We start from the raw sequence: 21,524 nt of genomic DNA, 5'->3' as shown, positions 1-21,524 counted from the left end.
TCATAACAATTAGTGGCCAAGCCATGTATATTGTTACTAATTACTTTTATAGTGTTTTATTGGGAACTGGTTTTATTTACTGGCGTTAGAAGCACTTTATCCTACTATAGTAGAGAGACAGAACAAATAAGATATATTCTCCTCGAATAGCTTAGCTGTTGCTAGGCTGCTACTCTAACGATATTGACGAAGTCTGATAAAACGACCGAGATAATCATTGAGTAAAATAGAAAAGTTTACAAGTGTACAGATTATTATTTGTCTTATGCTTTCATGTTGTTGCACTAAAAGAGTGTTTCGAAACTCATTTTGTGTAAGAATAATTACAGTATTATCTTATGATATGTGTGTGAACGAGGAGAAGGGGCATTGGAGGTAGGTAAAACCGGGCAGGTAATGATGATTTATGAGACATGTATAAAACATGTAAGAGACATGTGGTCATAAATTGGGTGAGATGTCATAATGGTGGATGTGCGGTGAAGGTCGACATACAGAGAAAACAATAATTGGAAGCCGAATCTTTGTTACTAAATCTCCTAACGTTGTTACGTTTAACAGTTTTTTACTTCCATACTTCAGAGGAATATTCCATACTATGGAAAAGGCAAGTCTGTGTTACACAGAGGGTATTGATACATAATTTATACATATGCATGATTTGGAAAAACTAGGTCCCAAGGTCAGAAGAAAGATATCCATCACTCGACAGTTCTCCAGTTAGCTACCCAGACCAGTAAGGCTAACGTTGTAATACCAGACTCAATAGCCGTTCGGTCACCATAGAATCTATTTTAAACTTTTAAAAATCGTATTTATCTTTTGGGTATCAGTTGAAGGTGGCTTGTGGAAAAAATAGAGATGCTATTGATTTGGACATATTTGCGGAACTGCATACCAATCACAAAACACGACCGAAAGAAAAAAAGACGAGACAGTATTATTCAAGACTGAGCAAGATTTTATATTTCATGCCTGCGTCATTTGTAAGCATTGGGTAGAAAATGAATTCATTTGGGCATCAATATGATGTAAAGTGAAGATATTATTCGAGACAATCAAGGCAGAATGTCCCACACAACTGGCGTCAACAAGTCATCAATGTGTTTTGCTGATTGGTTCTTTTGCGTAAGAACTGTGTATAGCAATGGTTCTTTAAACAAATGCTGAAATACCAACCCAATACATATGAATAATGAAAATGTTCGTTTATATCGACAGCACAAAAAAGAACGGAAAATCAACTATCTGGACAGATCAGCTCTGATATTCCAAGACGCATCATGAATGTCACTTCGTTTCCGATATCTAAACCACGTCATAATAATGAATTAATATGATTTAAGATATGTATTTCTTACGTCACCATTAACTAACTGGACTTATCTATTTTTGAATTAAATCTGATTATAATCTACAATTATTGATTAGTAATCAAATGCATGAAATAATGCATTCATACAATTTAGAACATTAATAAGAATATGTGAGACGCAATTCAGTTAAACATTTCCGGGAGATTACACGCAGTTTTTTTATTCGCGTAATAATGACGACAAAAATAAATCAGCATGATTTTGAATAAGATTTACGAACGCAATGCATATTCATTTGTAATGTGGTGGAATTAAAGATGAAACACGTGTGAATTGAAGCCTGTGATGAGGCAACATTAAAGTACGCTTACGTTCTTTGTTTCCGGAAAGTTTCTACGGCAGACGAGAGGTCGTTTAGATGCCTATCAAGCATGCGAACGAGATTTTACGAGCGAGCTACCGATATGAGTAGTTAAACAAGATACAGCGACCGCACGAGAAAAAAAAATGTCGCGCACAGTTGACAAGGGGTGCTTTGAGGGTATTTTGATTAATTAATTATTTTGTTAAAAGGTTGTTTATTCTTTTTCTTAAACTATGTTTATTTATTGATTATGGATTTTATACTTGCTCTAGACAACCATAAACAATATAGATCTTATATATAAAATCTTTGTTTTATTTTCAAATAAGAAGTGTTTGTCCTTTCGTAATCCTTAGTCACGATAAAAATATACACGTAAAGGTGACAGAATCTGAGATCTTATCTTTCCCTTCTTTTCATCTCTTTTTCATGGCGTCGCCCTCAATTTACCTAACCATTGGCCTTGAGATGAGTATTAGTCCTTGTGAAGAGCCCGTTGTTTTTTCAATATCAATGGATTTTCACAGAAGGCTTTATGTACTGTTTCCTTGGCGAGACACAAAAACTGGTAGAGTTTACTAATACTCGCCAGCATAAATGGGAGTGGGCCTATGGTTAGGATAATATCACTGGATGGGATGCTGTGTTCGTGGTAATCACGATATGATGTTACACATGTAGCATCCAGCCAATCTGTGACAGTACATTTCGGTTATATGGCGCTATAAAATAGAATGTTGTTTCCACTTTTGCATGGAGAAACAACACGAAGTCGCTCAAATAACAAACAAGCGCCACACGCAACAAATTCGCTGCACAAGAGGGATCATTCATATATGACCTTAACTGTAAATAGAACCGTAAGGGCAATTATCCAACCTTTATACCTATTATTTACACATAACAATATTTAATAACCACCCTAACCATTTTATCAGGGAGAGTATGAGGAAACTCATGAATCAAATTTTCAATGTTTTGCTCCATAATCTTTTGTCTCAATTTTAAACTGACCACATGACCTACGATACTTATTGTTTCATTAACGGTTTATTTCTACTAGAAAGACACACATGTGCTTACTTTCATTGTAAGTTGCCCAGTGACTTGTTTACAAAGACGATTTACATTTTGCCTCGAATGACTTTATAAACATTACGCTGAATCGATTCAAAGTTTGTAAACAAATTGTAGCTTTCAAACTCTTGTATCTGTTTATAAGGGCAATTTGATTAAGTAAATATGTACATATGCTTTCATGAGTTTGGGGCGGGGGTGTGAAATCAAATGGACGCAGAGTATATCGACATCGTGGAATGATAAAATATTGTTAAATTATTCATTAATATACATGATTCGTATTGTTAAAAAATATAACTAATTCATTATTTAAAGTTGATAAGAAGAAATTTCCTTTTATCAATAATGATAGTTCAAAGTTCCTCTGTAAAGCAATCTTTGATTCCAAAATACTCAACCCATTAACAAAAATATTCTAGTACTATAAAGATTAAAAGATTAACTTGAAGATGAAATCACAAAGGTTTGAAATTTGACCGATAACGGTATTTTAGATGGTGATAGATTAAATCCGATACTTTTTTAATCAGTGTATTTAGGTCGTTTGATGTTTGCTGAATTATACATGTATTCGTTGATTGACAGCCTGGAGCGAGTTTCACTACGATATCTGTCTTAGAGTGATTCTTCATAATGTCTTATTAAGGTCAAAATAGTGTGACGACTATGATTAACGTCAAGTGTTTGACTAAGGTCATTAACCTTTGGAAAACTGTGTCACTTGATTGAATTTTGTCTTGATAGGGATACTATCGCTGGAATTTAAATAACATCATTTTTGTAATACTTGTATTTTACACGTTTATATTGAAAATTCCAGAACGTACACCAACAAGATAGGCATTTTTCTAAATAAAGCAAAACTTGATCGACTTTTTTCGTAGAATAATTTTATACAACGTTTTACTTCGTCATGCATATTGATAAATAAAGTATGATATTTTGATATTTTATATAAAAGAAAATAGTTTTTTTTCTGAATAAACAAATTATGACCTTAGTTTGTTCAATTGTATTTGGTAGATGTAAACAAACATGTAGACGAACACGTTGTGATAGTGTCATTTTGGCCTGAAGAAGGCCCTATAGTGACTGAATATATATTCCATAGAAATGATTTTTGATTTTTCTTTGAATTGATTTTGGCCTTTTATTTCGTATCATAAATCTACTAGCTCTTTTATCTCATTATGATGTTTGGTAATTTGACACATATATAAGTCTTCTTCTGCGCTTGCATGTTGTAAGTATGTTTAGATAGAAACATGGATATATTACCGAAGTGATAGTAGTCATCTCTGTATAGAAGTATAATAATACACTGTCTAGGCAGATATGGACAGTAGTGGGTGATCTGTTACTGCCTAATATACTTAATCTATAACATAAATACCAGCGCACTTATTTATCCCTGATGTTATTGAATACAAACATGGCTCTTCATTTAATAACCTGACTTCAATGAACTTGTAACTAGATGTCACAGCTTTCGTTTCAAACGGCCAGCCGCTCGAATATACTATCAAACATGAAGCAATTGAATATACTACATAAAGCAATAAGCAGTGGAGAGCTGGTAGCTGGTTTTTGTATTGAAGATTTGGTGTATTGAGGTCGCAAAAGAATTCTTGCATGGTTATTGCAGTTCCAGGTTTCTACAAGCTTTCTCATAATTGTTGGTATATAAAATATTACATCGATTTTATAATTCATTAATGTGACTTTCTATTGTTTGTTTCCTACATATAGGATGATAGAATTGTACTTGCCGCCCCGTTACATGCTTGTCAAGGGCGACTAAGTTTGAGATATCACTTGTTCTCTTCTTCCTAAATGAATTTCTTCCTAACGTTTTCACGGTAAGCTCGTGTCTGTATGGTTAATTTGTTTTGTTTATCCTCCTGAAATAAAACTTTAAAATGAGCAACAAGTTTCACCTAGGGGCCGCGTTGACCGAGTGGTTAAGATGTCCCGACATATCACCACGCGTCCCCCACCTCTGCGTTGCTAGTTCGAATCCTATGTGGGGCATTGCCAGGCATTCTGACCGCTGGTCGGTGGTTTTTCTGCGGGTCTTCTAGCCAGCTTTCCTTCACCAAACCTGGAATGTCCTTAAATGACCATAGCTGTTAATATGATGTTAAACATATACATATTACTGTCCCTCTTAAACACACTTGTTAGAACGCAACACATCGCATACGTGGGAGTCTGTACTTAAATGACCCTGACTAGTAACGGGACGTAACCAGTCAACAAACCAACAAATGTTCCAGGCCTACAAAGGACTACATGATTCCTTATTGGCGACATTAGAGCCATCTCCGGAAAGGAATAGTCACAATTCAAAGACTACAATACACACGCCATGAACGCCCTCTTGATATTTATAGTATATCTGTATTCTAATCATTAGGTGCCAAATGATGCAGCACAGTTAGTCAGGTTAACATGTTTCCTACACGCCAACCCAAACTAGAAGATATACCATAGTTCGTTTGTTTTAACCTGAAAACGTCACGTTATGTGTATCACGAAGCTTGTTGATTTTGAATCGCGTTTCCGGTTTCGAAGTATTTACTTCCGGTTTCCAAATATAATCAATACCAAATATACGTACGTTTTGAAAGGTCTTGCTATACCTAGAAATGTTACAACCTCCGGTTGACATGTATAATCCGTTACATGCGTGTGTAATTTACAAACTAAGATTTTCGCGTTCATTTGTCACTGACAGCAACACCAAACATAAAATAAGATATTTTTTTACTGGCGGATAACATCACACATAAAATCCAAATCTAGGCTCTGACTTGAGATTTTCATTTCATCTAGAATGTGGATGTTATTTATGCCTGAACAATTATTCCCTTTTCATTACATACCCAATGTAGGCCTGAACAGTGTTTCTTCGTCTCTGGGACAAGCTAAGTCACTTAGAGGCATTAGCGCTGTACATGCTCGCTATCAGTGTGTGAATATTAATTCCGAATTTTACTCAATCGCTAACCTATGGTGAGATGTTTTCGAATGATTTACACAAAACTTGTCAACATAATTCCCAGTCCTACTACTGACATGTGTACAAGCGTCCTGTTACCGTTCAATAACCTTGATAAGGACACGCACGGGGATTCCTCATCGAACTACACGTGCAGGCAAGGCTAAGCCAAGTGATATAATTGTTTGTTTCTCTTTTTTGTTGTTTGCATGGTTTTAAATTTCTTATTGTTTTTTTACAGACAGTTGGGTTTGAATTGATTAGTTTAACGTCCTATCATCAGCAAGTGGCGTCATTTGAGGACGTGTCAAATTTAGATGATGGAGACCTCGCACTTTAGTTAATATTTTTTTCATTTAGGGATTTATTTGTTTAGTTAAACTTCGCGTTAGCTCGACCTAGATTATTAGGACGGATGCTGATGATAGAGTCGAGAATCCTTACCCTTCCGAAACGCTTGCATCTACTTTCAATTTGTGTTTTGAAAATTTGATACTGTCGTTTTTGTCTTTGTTTCATCGGTTATCAATATTCTATTCTCAATGGGAGTAGGTTTAATGTGACGTCATGTCTTTGCGAGCTTCACGTCATACGTTTAAGAGAATTGACGTGAATTTCGCTAACAAAACAATGACGACACAATACCTACCTTTCCGTAAGCAAAGTAACACTATATTACGAAAAGACGGAATATACTGATGACGAGCACACGGATTTGTACACCGTGATACGATGTTAAGAACAATTACAACCAATATTGGAAATGTTATTATAATATTTTTTATCAAAATAATAAAAATAAACGGTATGGATTTGCAAATCAAATGTAGCGAAGTTTGATTTATCTACCATGTGGAGATTTAAAATAGATAGGAAAAAGACTTTAGGAAGGACGAAAGTGAAATCCCATGTATGTGGTGTATTGTGTGTATGAAGTGCGGGTTTGTGTTTTGGGAGACTGCGGTATATTGGTGATGTGTCTTCTTGTATAGTGGAACTGTTGCCATTTTTAGTGCTATATCACTGAAGCATGCTGTCAAAGACACAAAGCAACACACCCCACCCGGTCACAATATACTAACAACGGGCGAACCTGGCGTCCTTTTTCCTTTATGCTAAGCGTTAAGCAAGAGCAGAAACTACAATTGTATAGACTATAGTATGTCTTGGCCAGGGGACAGAGCCCAAAGCCTTCCTCACAGGGTGAACGTTCAGATGGTGTCAATGGAGACGTCAGGAAGAAGAAAGTTAGTTAGGAAAAAGAAAAAAAAAGAAAAAAGATCTTTTAGTCCATTTAGTCGCTTTTTACGATCATGCAATTCTTACGCTTAACCTGCAGGGCCAAAAATCAATTCTTCCCAAATATTTGTTGGTTTGCAAATTAAAAAAAAAATGCAGAAAAGTAAAACTGTACATGTTACAATGCTAGTGTGGAAAACAGACAAAGGGAATTTTGCATGTGCTTGTCAGCTGATTTCAGTAAAAGGTAAACCTGAAATTAACCATTGAAAAAGTGTTAAAACATTTTTTTGTAGTGGGTGGGTTATCGAATTACATAAACAAAATCAGCATTAAAATACTTTTCACCCATATATCTGCAATGTGTATAGTGCATTAAATCATTCCGTATTGATGCCTATAATCCATTTATCTAATGTTTATTTCGCACAATCTCGTGCGCACCCGTCTGGAACTAACTGTGCATTACTTATTTATGAAGAGATAAACACGAATGAGATCACGGATGATTGAACAACATTGTTACCGACATGATTCTTTGAAATCCTGACGTTGTTTCAACTAAACATTGATACGCTTTGATAGACAATATCTGCCCTGTAGTATCAGAGACGGCCACATCAATATTGTATACACACTTGAATATCTATTGGATTTTCTCTATACAATGATGAGCCAATTCTATTAAAACACTTATCCAATCAGGATCAATGTTTGTCAGGAATTTAAGCATGACATCGAACCATCATGTTGCAATTTGCATCAGTGACCGACGTATTGGCAGCCCATATATAACTTTAGCCCTGTGAAGGGCTAAACAGTGGCGGAATCACTGACGTCAATTCCTTTGGGGATTGGTACAGAAGTTAGGAACACCTCCATCCCATTCGATACAGTATGTAAATATAATTGTTAGAATGTATATCTGTGTGACATCATGTTGCTATCGAGGTTTTACTTTGAATAAATAGCAGACCGATCAGAAATTACAGGGTATCGATTATTGGAGAACGCTTGTGTATGTTAAGGTATCTGTGTTCTTTGTAAACTATGGACGAAACAGTGCATGTCACGGAGCACTCTACACCATGGCGGATATCAAGAGTCCCTGGCCACAAGGTTAGTAATCTTACTCATATCCGATATCCCTGATCTATTAATATAGGCTGGATCCTTAGTGAATCTGTATCTGTTGTCATGTCAACAGTTTGTCACATTTGTAAGTATATCAACGAAACACGACCATACCTATCCTGCACTGTTTGGGATACTTCGTCTGAAGGTCCCATCTGTGACTACGCTCTCACATTCCGAAATATGTTGGCACTTCGGAAGCATAGAAAGATTATGTAGTATGTTGCCAATTAATGTTCCTTGATTTATGATCTATAAATTGTACTTTGTTCGGTTATTTCTAAATATTTTCTTAGTTGCTTGGAAAGTGTGGTTTATGTTATATTTGTGTCGACCTTCGAATTCCATTTTTTACACCTTTTTGTACTTTTGCTGCTTGGACATTTGTCTGCTGAAGGTGACAGTGTACACATCGTAAAGTCATCTTAACATCATACATGTATATGAATATTCACGGTTTGTTTAACAATATACAAACTTACAAGATATCGTCCAACGTCTTCCTTATGAGAGAAAAGTTTCGATTTAATTGTTTGGCCAAGAATATTTTTCAAAAAAGTAATTTGAACTTTCAAGTGCCTGCTGTAACATGTGGATCATACAGTTTACCCGCAAGAATGGTTTCCCCTAAATAAACTTACAAAATACAATACATAATCAAGTCATTGGTCTATTGGCGTTTACCTACGATATCTATACTGGTAGAAAAGTATTTTCACATAATCAAGTTAGCTAAATCCCTTATTTCTTACATCGTATATGTGCATAATGTTATGTATGCGGTATAGCAAAAAGAATTTTAAAGAAAGGTAGCCGTGCCTATCTGAACGTCTTCTTGAAAATTCATTTTACATTGTATGACATGTTTGTTAATGGTGGTTAACGCTATTGGGTGAATCTTAAGTTAAGGAACACATTCTTCTGTAAAGCCTCTGTATGGGAAATTTACAGTGAACGTGTTTACTTCAATTAAAAATATTTCTAATCCTTGAGCCTAGTTTCATGAACATTCCTTAAATTAAGGGATTTCTCAAACCCACCCCCCCCCCCCCAAAAAAAAAAAAAAAAAAAAAAACAAAAAAAAAAAAAAAAAAAAAAACATTACAGAAGTTATGGGAACATTCTAAAGTTACGGAACTTTCCTTCAGTTCTGCAATGCTTTTTTGGATAATTTATAGTTAAAGAATGTTTATATAAAATAAAGAGAACAATTTTTTTTAACACAGTATATTTCAATGATATCATTAAATCTGAATATATATCTATATATGATAATTGTACCTGCTGCCACTGCTACACGAACTCGTAAAAGGCGACTAAATTTAAGATAATTTCGTTTCCGTTCTTTCTAACGGACTTTCTACTTCTATTCGTACCGCCCCACTTTGGGCCTTCAGTAGAGTGTTTGGCCCTGAGACTCTTGGTTCTATCAGATTCATGTATAATACACCGCATACACGGTGGACGTCTTTAAAGTTATTTGTGCCATAACTGGGCGAAAATTTTGACATGCTTTTTTTTTCTTCACTTAAATTTAATGAAAACCACCAGCTTTAGTGCATTAATCTGTAAAATCATTAAAATGGACAGACAATATTGATGTTGCCTTATAAACATCAGTTACAGCATAGCATTTATGCATTGTAAAATTCTTGATTTATGTATAATGTATTTTTAGATTTTTTTTTAAATGGCTTTATTTTAAAGTAAAACAGGATACTATGTGAAATGGAATTTAGTCTAGACCGCAAATTCTCGCATGCTGTCCGTATATATATGAACTCATTTCACTATGTTGAAGATGAAAATAAACTGATTTTTGGCAGCTCTTATCAGTATTGCAAAATTAAAACCTATGTATTGTATGTATTCTAAATATATATCAAATGTTGGTAATTTGTGATGGCAAATAAAATATTAGAAGGTCTTTTGATTCGTGAGTATGAAAATTATGGCACATATGATCCTGTCTGTTAATAGGACGTTAAACTCACCAAACGAAACGGTTGTATGCGATGGTGGTGTTATCTATTTATTTCGAGGATATTCTACAGAAGAACTTTTTCTTAATACACTATTCAACAAGAATAGGGGCTTTACTCCCGTTTTATGTATTTCCGGGATACTTGAATGAATCATTCATACGTCAATTATTTTTATGACATTCACAAATATCCCTTCATCCCTATCCTTGATAATGGATGTCGAATATTGATGGTCCTAAATGGTTTTGAATGGATATATGCGGTGCTACCCACATAGAATATTTACTATCTTTGTGTTGTGATGATTGTCGTCCATTTATGGACATACCGGAAATCCTAAGGGCCCAAGGACTCTGAAGATTCCGACTTATGAATCAGAACGCCGAAAAGAGATATCGGTTTGTGTAAATGAATGGTCATCGCTTTATACCGCGTTCTTGTATTTCTAAGAATACAATGCCAAAGCGATAATTGATCAATTAACTTTGTATACCGGTCAAACGTTTTTGTTTGTTCTCTCAATAGCGATGGGATCGGCAAATCCAAAAATTAATGTGCAGGCATGGACACTGCGAAATAACGTCAGAATATAACGATTTCAAATACTCAATACTAGCGATAAAGTTTTGTTTTGTATAAAAATATAGCAATCATACCTATCCTTCTGATGATAAACCGACCAGTTTGCTTGTATACAATATATATATATATATATATCAAACAGTTGTGTATGAAAATGTCATCAAGGCCCAGTGGTTAGGGTGGTCAACGCTATAGGCTTGCACCTCTTGTGTAACGACATATCAGTAGAATGCGGCCGGACGGGGTGTGCTGTTCGTTGTCTTTTGTGGCATGCTTCAGTGAGATAGCACTATACAATAAACAAGAGTACCAGTAATATATCATAGCCTCCAAAAACATACAGATATTCACACATACAACATATTGCTTCCTCGCCAAGACCCGTCATAGTGTATAAAAAATAGTTTCTGCTCCTGCATAGTGTTCAGCACACACGGAGTGGGACGACTGATTCGCCCGTTGTCAGTATAATGGGATGGGTAGTGTTGCTTGGTGTCTTCGGCGGCATGCTTCAATGATATAGCACTATACAAAGGGCAAAATTCAACTCTACAAGACAAAACACGAACATACCGCAGTCTCCCAAAACATACACCTCACACTTCATACACGCTCCACACTGCATACATGGGAAGCCTTCCTTACGTGTCCCTGGCTGTTAATAGGACGACACGTTGAAATAATTAAATACACAAACAAACTGATTTGTTAATAAACGGTTAAGCCAATCAACTTACCTGTTAGTAGATAATTCCTCATGAAGTAATTACTAAATAGAAAATGAGTTGCAACAATATTAAACATGATATGATAACTGCTGTATTTATCCATTGCAATCTAAAATGTTGAATATCGTGACACAAAAAAAATTACTGTGAAATTAATCCACAATGCCAGAACACTACGTTACAAATTGATTAAGCAAAAAAAGATGTTTGCATGGTTTGTTAATACTAGTTTAAAAATACGATTATCTGATCAATGTGTTTGTAATGTTTAAATGCGATAGTGTGCCTGATCACATTACAGTTGTACGACAGATACCATTGGCTCGTAATGTATTTATTTTTATTCATTAGGACGGCCTAGAAAATCCTAAAATCCGGTGATATTGTTATTTATCAAACGAACCATTCAATACTATACAAAGTTTAATGCTATTGTCATAAGACCATTTCATGTTATTTTTACGTTTTCGATAGCTGAAGCGTCAAAAGCATTTTTTATTAATATTATTTTCCATCAGTTGTTAAATTATTGCATGGATTCCTGATAATCTTTTAAATTGTATCATTTTTTATTTAATTTTAATCGTAATTGATATCATTTGCTTAGTTTAATAACATTATATAAAACAAGAGATGCAAAAAACAAAATGGGACGTTCATTACAGTCCTGAACATTTTTTTCGGAAGAAATGGAATAGAAATAATCTGGTGCTTGGCCAAGGACGAGAAACCATCATTCCTCGGGTGTCTCAATAAAACGGAAATGGACAAGATAAATAGTTTTTGGCCGAAAGAGATGCTATTTCCTAGGTGACATTAGCAGAAACGTGTGTCAGCCTTTATCCTTGCTTGGTTCACTGCGTGTGTTTATACTAGATGCCAGGGCACGCCATGCAGACGACTCCGGTGTATTTACGACTGGTTAGCGCTTAAACGGACCCCCATTATTCACTTTGACATTAGAAGAGAAATGTATTTAATCATGACTGTGCAAACCATTCAATTGGAATTTACCAATTAATTAAACTTTCCAAACATAGCTACCATGACCACAAATTTGTTTGGTGCGCTGAACGGATATCATTGGATTGTCATGTCTGCTGTGCTGTTAAATCTCAGCCTGAAAACACATTGCTTGTGGTCCGTCTCTCGACTCGCCTTTTACAGCAGAAGATTGTCTTACTACTGCTAAACCGCCTGTCGGACAACTAGTCCGCTTCAATGAACTATTGAAAGAATGTATTAGAATTGGACATTAAACAAATCGAAAAACTTCGGATGCCTTGATTGCTTAAAATAGATGTGCACTCATGGCATGGGAGAAAATGTGAATAAACAATCTGTTTTATGGAGAAACACGCGGTATAAAGTTTGTCCTCAGTCTGGTAAAACAGTAATGTGATTAGGTTTCAGATTTTTAAGGTTTTGTATGATATAATTCAAGGAAGAACGCAATATATGTACAATGATAGATATTGTTTCCTTTCAATAGTTCACTATACCAAAAGAAGTTCTAAATCGAACAAAACTACAGTTTAATGACAGTGTACGACTATGAATGTTTGCTGTGGTGAAAAATGAATTTCAAAATTATTTTAGATTGAGTCATAATTCGGAGTATGATCTTTCCTACATTGCAGGTAAATTTAAGATTCTAGTTCTCAAGCCCGAGCCCTGCCTAGTGCCTTAAATTGTACATATGTACAAAAACGTTGCAATCAATGACTCATCTGAATAGGAATACCTGGTTATTTCCTCTCATACTTTGAATGTTATTAAGTATCTCGTTAAAAAGGTATTCCCAGTAAAGAAAAATGTTACCAGAAGCTTCGATTTCTCGAGACAAAGTGAAGACATAAGTGAAAACTTTGATTCATATAAAAAAAGTATGACTTAAGTTTTCGACTTAACTTTGTCTCGAGAAATCGGGGCCAGTAATGGGTTGCCGTCGTTGTAACATCATGACCTTGCAGCGTATGCAGTTGCTATTGCTACCTGTACGTTCAATTTTGCATAACTCGTCTCTATCTTAGGGAACGATGATGAAATGTTATAGCTATAAAATTGTGAATATCTCTGTCCAGACTAAGAGGAGTAAAAACATATTTGTGTATAAGAATGAGTCTCTAAAGCAGACGTGTCTTAAACAAAGGGACAGATTTTAACTAGTCAGCAAGATAGGGAATGACATTTCGCTAATCATTAATAATTAAGATAATTTGTCGCATTTAGAAATATATCCTAAAATGAAAGGGAGGGTTCTATAATGATATCGTAAGAGACGACAAAAGAAAGCTTGTAGTTCTACATAACCGTATGTGATTCCAAACTGATTTCGATTTTTAAATTCAGAGTGGTTCACAAATTGGTATTGAAATATTAATATGATTGCATAATATATCGTCTTGTCTTTGACTGTATGCTGCAGTGCGAATGCAATGTAATATATGCGATATCGGTATCACATGGAGACACAGAATAAATTAACTTATTCTCCCAAACCACCGGGCCTTCGTCACACAGATGGGGGATTCAGTCATAAAAAACCGCCTTTTTGCTATCTTCTGAGCTATTGATGAATTTTAACCAAAGTCATGCATGTTTGATAATAAGAATTTACATACACGAATTACTTGTACACGTTTCTGATTAAAAAACGAGCTTTTAAATTCCATAGCGAACTTTGAATTGAAGTTCTGTAGCCAATGATGCTTGGACGCGATATCAGATTTTAGGTTTTGAAACAATTCATTATGATCCTAGAAGCATTAAACGTATCTTTTTTTATTCATTTCATTGTAAATCGATCATAAACATAAAGCCATGATGAGTTGTCGATAAACAACAACACATCAAAAGCTTAAGTTTCCTATCAGCCTTTTCCTGACGATAACATCTAATGAATGAGTTAAATTACATTTACAGTTAACGGACTGGAAAATTCTTTCACAAGAAAAGTGATTGATTGATATATAAAGTTCTAAATAGTGCATGTGTTCCCCATTATCTAACAACTCCAAGCAAATCTAAAAGGATAACCGAGATTCTATTATCTTCATGTACTTGGAGTTCTATATGTCATACTGCATTTCTGTTGTAGACGAATAACCGCATGAGCGTTCATATTCTTTCTAACAGTTTTTCTTTCATTTTCCATTGACAAGATATTTTAGAAGATATAGTATAAGGTGCATTTGAGAGAGTCTTTGAGTTTTGATCTGAGTTTAAAACCAGCACTTAGGAACCTTCGCAGGTTCTTGTAGATTCTGCTGGTAGGACGCGTTTGGATTGTATCTTCCATTCGAATGACATATGCTCTCACTACACAGGAGAACATTGTACATAATGGACCAAGTATCAACAAAATAACAAAATGTGTGATTTCTAAGCCAAGAATGACCGGTGTTTGACATCAAATCTTTGGTATCATCACAAGGAATTATATTTAAAGATGCTCCACCGCCGACAGAGCATATTTTATTTATTTTGCCTTTGGTGCATGCGCAATCAGTACTTCATTTCATAGAGGATATTGTGCACGAATTTGTTTTGGGGATGCAATTAATTTTTTTTTAATTTTTACTTGAATTAAAATCAGAAGCTCAAACTTTTCAATAGTGTTAATGCTGTAAAGTAAGTAATTTTTGTAACTGAAGAAAAAAAATTATTCGTCTGCTCCCGTTTTTGATAGTGACAAATATCATGTGTCTGCGGTGGAGCATCTTTAACAAAGTAGTTTTTGTTAAACAATAAATGTGATCAACGTTTTATTTTCCAACACCCTATATAAGTGAATATTCAGTTTCAAACATACGTATGAAATATTTTCTTACCTTTGATTCGATCATATTTAGGCGGAGACATTTATGTTTCATAGACGTATCTACTTCAGGTATATTCTGTTTTATAAAATTCATTTGTTTGATTGATTTTAAAAATCCATATTCGTCTTAAAACTAAAAGAAAATTCAATTTAGAAATGTTGAAAGAAAATGAACAATGATTGTACCATGTAACTACTGTATAGGTTTTATTTCAAATGAGTAAATTTATAAAAAAAAAAAATCAAATTATGTCACCATTTTTTAAGTCTATATGGATACCGAAATTGCTTGAGACTGTGTATGAGATTTTCCAAAAAGATTTGCAAAAAATTGTTTTTCAAAACCCTATGAAATTTAAAAAAAACCATTGTGACATCACTGCTTATAATTAAATTACCAGACTGCTTGACATAAGGTAAAATGTACTATTCCATTGAAAGTGCAACGTTAGTGTTTATATTGTGACGTCACCATAACGTGGTTATTTTTTTCGCCACTTCCGGATATGTTTTTCATAGAGGTATGAACAAATCGGCTAATCAGAAAATTCCTAAGGTGTAAGTACTACTTGTATTATGAAAGCAGAGAAAGATTAATTATTATGTTAATTATATCCAAGGAGAGGATTATGTGCCTTGGTTGTTTTTTGTCAGACATTGATAACGTGCCTTAGTGAGAAAAGTATCGCGCCTGCAGCAGACCTCCCTGTCACAGCTACAGGCCACAGTTCATCACTATATTGAAAATAACATCTAACAATTCATACCAACAATTAGCGGTTATATTGACAGTTGGCACGCAAAATCTTGTACACGTAAATGGTTATCGCTAGCATGTGATCAACGGAAAATGATGTTTAGCGCAACTAACCATGAGTGTCAGACCTTTGGGGATAAAATAGAGGAAATGATTTGTCAAAGACAATCTGGAATTAAACGGAGTATTAATGTCCATGAATAATATAAATAATCAAAGCTCTGTGATTTTACAAAATGTCGTTGACAAGCCAATTAATTGATTTCCAATGCAAATAAATCAGCTATGAAAACACATCAGGTAAATATTTAATACTCATGGGTTCGTACGAGTAAATTCACCAATAATGTGAGTTCAATGTCAATTATCACCAGAAATTATATCGATATTCTGTTTTGTTATCCATATGATAGTTTTACATAGATAAAAGTAACCAGACATATGGATTACTAATTGTACGAATTTGTGTTAATTTGGTGACGCAGTCTAGAAAATGTTTTTCTTTTTAAGTAGATAAGTGCTATTACTGTTTTCCGATTACATCAGAACAGAAAATGAAATCATTAATAATTATCTGATATGTTTGATTATATTGAAAAATATTTTAATCAGAAACATTCATCTTTTGCACGACGTTCTTGTTTTGAAAATAGTTTTCAATTTTTTATAAGTGTACTTTAAACAAAATAATTATTACCATAATGTGATCATACCTTCCATATCAAAATCTGTTTCGCATGTTTCTAGTTTAATTCGCCTTAGATATTTCTCCCGTATCTGCTATCGAACTAAAACAATTGTGGTCGAGACTTTAAGTTCCTATAATTTTGCCACGTTGCTAATATGAATTTATTGAAATGCTACATTTCATCACAACCTGATTAAGTTAAATAATAGTGACATCAATGTTGATATTTGCTTTTCAGACTACTTGATAAAATAAAATACGTTTAAACGAAAGATTTCATTGATTTTCCAATGGATTATTTTTTTCCGAATCAAAACGCAACGTCGATGTTTCTATTGTGACGTCATGATAACATCGGGTTTTCGTGCCATTCTGGGATTTTTTCTTCTTGGTAGTGTGAAGATAAAGAAACTACCAATCAGAAAGTTGGATTTATGAAAACAAATAAAAATTAATCATATAACTGTGAACAAACCGTTACAATATTACTGTTCAATTTATGAAAGTGTTGTATGTTATGCCGCTGCGTCATAACTTCTTAAATATTCATTTGTCATTATGGAGAGGTGTGAGATATATTATAAGTCACTTTACTGTATCATTTCCGCAATTGATACAGGCGCATTTCACTGCATTAATTAATTAATACGATATCCTTAATATTCACAATGAATATCTTCGTCCAGACATACGCCCATTTTCTGTACTCAAAGTGATAATACTGTTTGAAATATCTGGGGATCGAACTAGATGATCGGTTAACTGGGGGTAACACCGATTGCGTCACCCGATCGCTGTACCAGATTACAAAGTTGTATCATATAAACAAACAGTGTCGACTTGGTAACAACAACATTCATTGTGGAATCAACCCTACTCCATAATGCATTAGAAATGTAAGCCAGGATAAACTGTAACTTGAGTAAAGCTTACCAGTCATAACGGAAGTCATTTATATGCAAATATAACGTGCTCCTAAGTTGACATCACAGTGACGTCAAAGTAGTATACATCATTTTTTTTAAAGAAAATTAACGGACTTCTATTACAAAATTTCAAATAACCACTTAGCATTAACAATAATTGTTTGTAAACCTAAAATAGCACATGCGTTGTAATAATTCTGTCACTATATGGTGTATAGAGTGGGTTTTGAATTCTGATGACATTTGTTCGAAAAGTTGCAATGGAGACAAAGTATAAGGAAACGTTTGGATTTATGTGTATAGTTGAGCACACCTTATAAAACGTTATTGTTCATAATGGAACTTAAACACAGCGCCCCGGGATGCTGACTCGAGGAATACATTGTGTGTGTATTAAGTTAAGTGTTTACATTGTAACGTCAAAGATCAGTCCTTTTCTGACCTGGCTCTGATTTGCGTATATACGCTCGTTATTGGAAGTCGATGGAAATCTAACGATGCAGATTTGTATAAGGACATTCCCAAACGTTTTCGATTGATACTTGTATAAAAAGGCCATTCGGGTTCGCTCATAAAGTAGTTGGAGTCATTTTGCATTGAATCTATACCATCCAATGACAGGACGAAATTGATTTTACTTGTCAGCGGCAGTGGTTCGTAAAAACATTGGACAAATTCTATAGCTCATATTGGAGTGTTAATTGAATGATGGTTGAACAGGTAACGTCCCCATAAAGGTGGGCGATCTATGTTTAAGCTGTTGTATGTTAAAGTACATCCCAGCGTGAGTGGGATCGAGTGTTTGGTAGGAAGCGTGGGAGCGAGGGTGGTCGGGGATCAGCATCTGTCGTCATCACCCGTGATATGTATGCAAGTGAGCATATACTCGTGAAAAGTCCACCAAGTAGTTCCGGAATATTTGTGTCGTAATAATCTTAAAAGTTATCAGGAACTGTCTCTGTTGCCAAAGCTGTGAGTATTTGATTTATAAATTTATAATACAAATTGACATCGTTTAATCATGTAAAGACTCTATAATTAGTTTTTTTACAATGTATATACATGTATTTGAAGATATATTTGTATCTGCATGTTTTTTGTTGCATTTTTTTATTTCTGAACAGCCATAAAGAAATGGCGAAAACCCTGGTGGAAGGTAGTTGAGTTTTATTTTTATACATGTATTCGATATAATATGAAAACTATAGTCTTAGCAAGTTAACATACCAGTGATTGCAACACTTTTAAAATGAATCCAGGAAGATGATAATTACTAGATAAGTAACCTTTATTGGATAATGTTTTTTTGTTTTTATAAAATGGTATAAATTGTAAACATACTCATACAATATCCATTTGAATAGAAAAACAACCAAATACCATTAAGAATTTCCATAGTCATTTTATTCTGAAATCTTGTAGTAATAGGTTATCGCAGGTGTTCTTCGTTCGTTAAACAATACAAATTATACTATATACCCTCATCAGATTCTGCTCTTCTGTTTCGGTTTCAATTCCGTACTGACTGGTATGTTGCAAATTGGTGAAAAATTATGATCGTACAAGCTATTTTTATTTTTCCCTCTTTTGGAGACAATTGTTTTTACTTAGTATGGAATACTCCTTAAATTTTCTACTCAATAAACGTGACGATGAAAAAATATCAAAAATTTATTCCATATTTGAAAATAATCTTGAAATCGAATAGTCATGCATTTTTAAGTCTGTTGTGTATGACCAGTATATGTGGGGGAAATAAAGAAACATGTCATTTGATCAGAACATACTTGGAAAAGTTCATTGCCCCTTCGTTACTCTACTATATTATATTCATCGAGTTTTTCCGTATTTGATTAATTGAGCTTTTGGTTTTAATGGTTGTTTGTCATCGGGATTTGTCACTTTCAGCAATACTGCAAACAATCCAGTTCTATGATATGTACTTGCAATTTGCTGAATTAACCTTCACAGAACAATGCATTTCACTTTGAAGCATTGTGGGTATTTTCTGAACGACTCTGATGATATTATCAAATTAGATTTTACTGTATGGTTGTTTCCAAATATCACCTGCAGAAAGTCTTCTTAGTTTGTTCAAATAAACATTTAATTTCAATTGATATTTAATTCGTTTGATGACAAAGACAGTCCTTTTGAATATTTATTATTTTGTCTGTTCGGTATGGATGGTGCCACCGATACTTCTGTTAAATATCAATATAATGCAGCAGGTGTAGAAACGAATATTATGAATATCAACGAAATATACTCTACATAACATTAACATATATAATACAAGAGCTTTGTGAATAATATCGGGTATTGTGTAGAATGTACCTAATACAGTATGGTTATCAGTTGGACAACAAAAATGAAGCAATATTATTTGAAAGAAAGTGACTGCCATTTCCATACACTAGGGGTGCGCTTAATTAGAACAGAGATTTTTTTTTTCATTTTTCGTCAATGAGTTCAATAAACGAGTATTACGGGTTTAATCTGCGAGCCTTGCCGTCAATACAATCGTTAAATCAATTGGGTAAGGTAAATTATCTATCACTTCTTCACCACCGTATTATCAAGGGGGTAAGGTAAATTATCTATCACTTCTTCACCACCGTAACATCAAGGGTGTAAGGTAAATTATCTATCACTTCTTCACCACCGTATCATCAAGGGGGTAAGGTAAATTATCTATCACTTCTTCACCACCGTAACATCAAGGTGGTTGGGTAAATTATCTATCACTTCTTCACCACCGTATCATCAAGGTGGTTGGGTAAATTATCTATCACTTCTTCACCACCGTATCATCAAGGGGGTAAGGTAAATTAAATTACTATCATTTTCACCACCACACGTATCATCAAGGGGGTAAGGTAAATTATCTATCACTTCTTCACCACCGTATCATCAAGGGGTAAGGTAAATTATCTATCACTCTTCACCACCGTATCATCAAGGGGGTAAGGTAAATTATCTATCACTTCTTCACCACCGTAACATCAAGGGTGTAAGGTAAATTATCTATCACTTCTTTACCACCGTATCATCAAGGGGGTAAGGTAAATTATCTATCACTTCTTCACCACCGTATCATCAAGGGGGTAAGGTAAATTATCTATCACTTCTTCACCACCGTAACATCAAGGGTGTAAGGTAAATTATCTATCACTTCTTTACCATTGTATCATCAAGGGGTAAGGTAAATTATCTATCACTTCTTCACCACCGTAACATCAAGGGGGTAAGGTAAATTATCTATCACTTCTTCACCACCGTAACATCAAGGGGGTAAGGTAAATTATCTATCACTTCTTCACCACCGTAACATCAAGGGGGTAAGGTAAATTATCTATCACTTCTTCACCACCGTATCATCAAGGGGGTAAGGTAAATTATCTATCACTTCTTCACCACCGTAACATCAAGGGGTAAGGTATTATCAATCACTTCTTCACCACCGTAACATCAAGGGGGTAAGGTAAATTATCTATCACTTCTTCACCACCGTAACATCAAGGGGGTAAGGTAAATTATCTATCACTTCTTCACCAACCGTACATCAAGGGGGTAAGGTAAATTATCTATCACTTCTTCACCACCGTAACATCAAGGGGGTAAGGTAAATTATCTATCATTCTTCACCACTAACATCAAGGGGGTAAGGTAAATTATCTATCACTTCTTCACCACCGTAACATCAAGGGGGTAAGGTAAATTATCTATCACTCTTACACCGTAATCAGGGGGGTAAATTATCATCATATCATTACATTCTTCACCACCGTAACATCAAGGGGGTAAGGTAATTATTATCTTTAGGGTAAAATTATCTATCACTTCTTCACCACCGTAACATCAAGGGGGTAAGGTAAATTATCTATCACTTCTTCACCAC

At 34.6% G+C, this 21,524-nt stretch overlaps 1 protein-coding gene across 2 annotated transcripts in view; it reads left to right on the top strand.

The window, feature by feature from the left end:
• Positions 1–7,794: 7,794 nt before the first annotated feature.
• The window catches only part of LOC138335293 (synaptic vesicular amine transporter-like), a 51,654-nt gene continuing 37,924 nt past the window's right edge, over positions 7,795–21,524 (top strand). Inside the window, exon 1 of one of the 2 annotated variants that reach the window (XM_069284314.1) lies at positions 7,795–8,119. The gene's annotated coding sequence lies outside the window, so the exon portion shown is untranslated. Of the gene's footprint in view, positions 8,120–18,339; positions 18,596–21,524 lie in introns of those variants that run through there. The other variant, XM_069284313.1, reaches the window with a different exon arrangement.

The sequence above is a fragment of the Argopecten irradians genome, chromosome 11, assembly GCF_041381155.1.
Source record: "Argopecten irradians isolate NY chromosome 11, Ai_NY, whole genome shotgun sequence".
Classification (NCBI taxonomy): Eukaryota; Metazoa; Mollusca; class Bivalvia; order Pectinida; family Pectinidae; genus Argopecten; species Argopecten irradians.
Note: the sequence above shows the minus strand (reverse complement) of the source record. Positions and strands in the feature narration are given on the sequence as shown.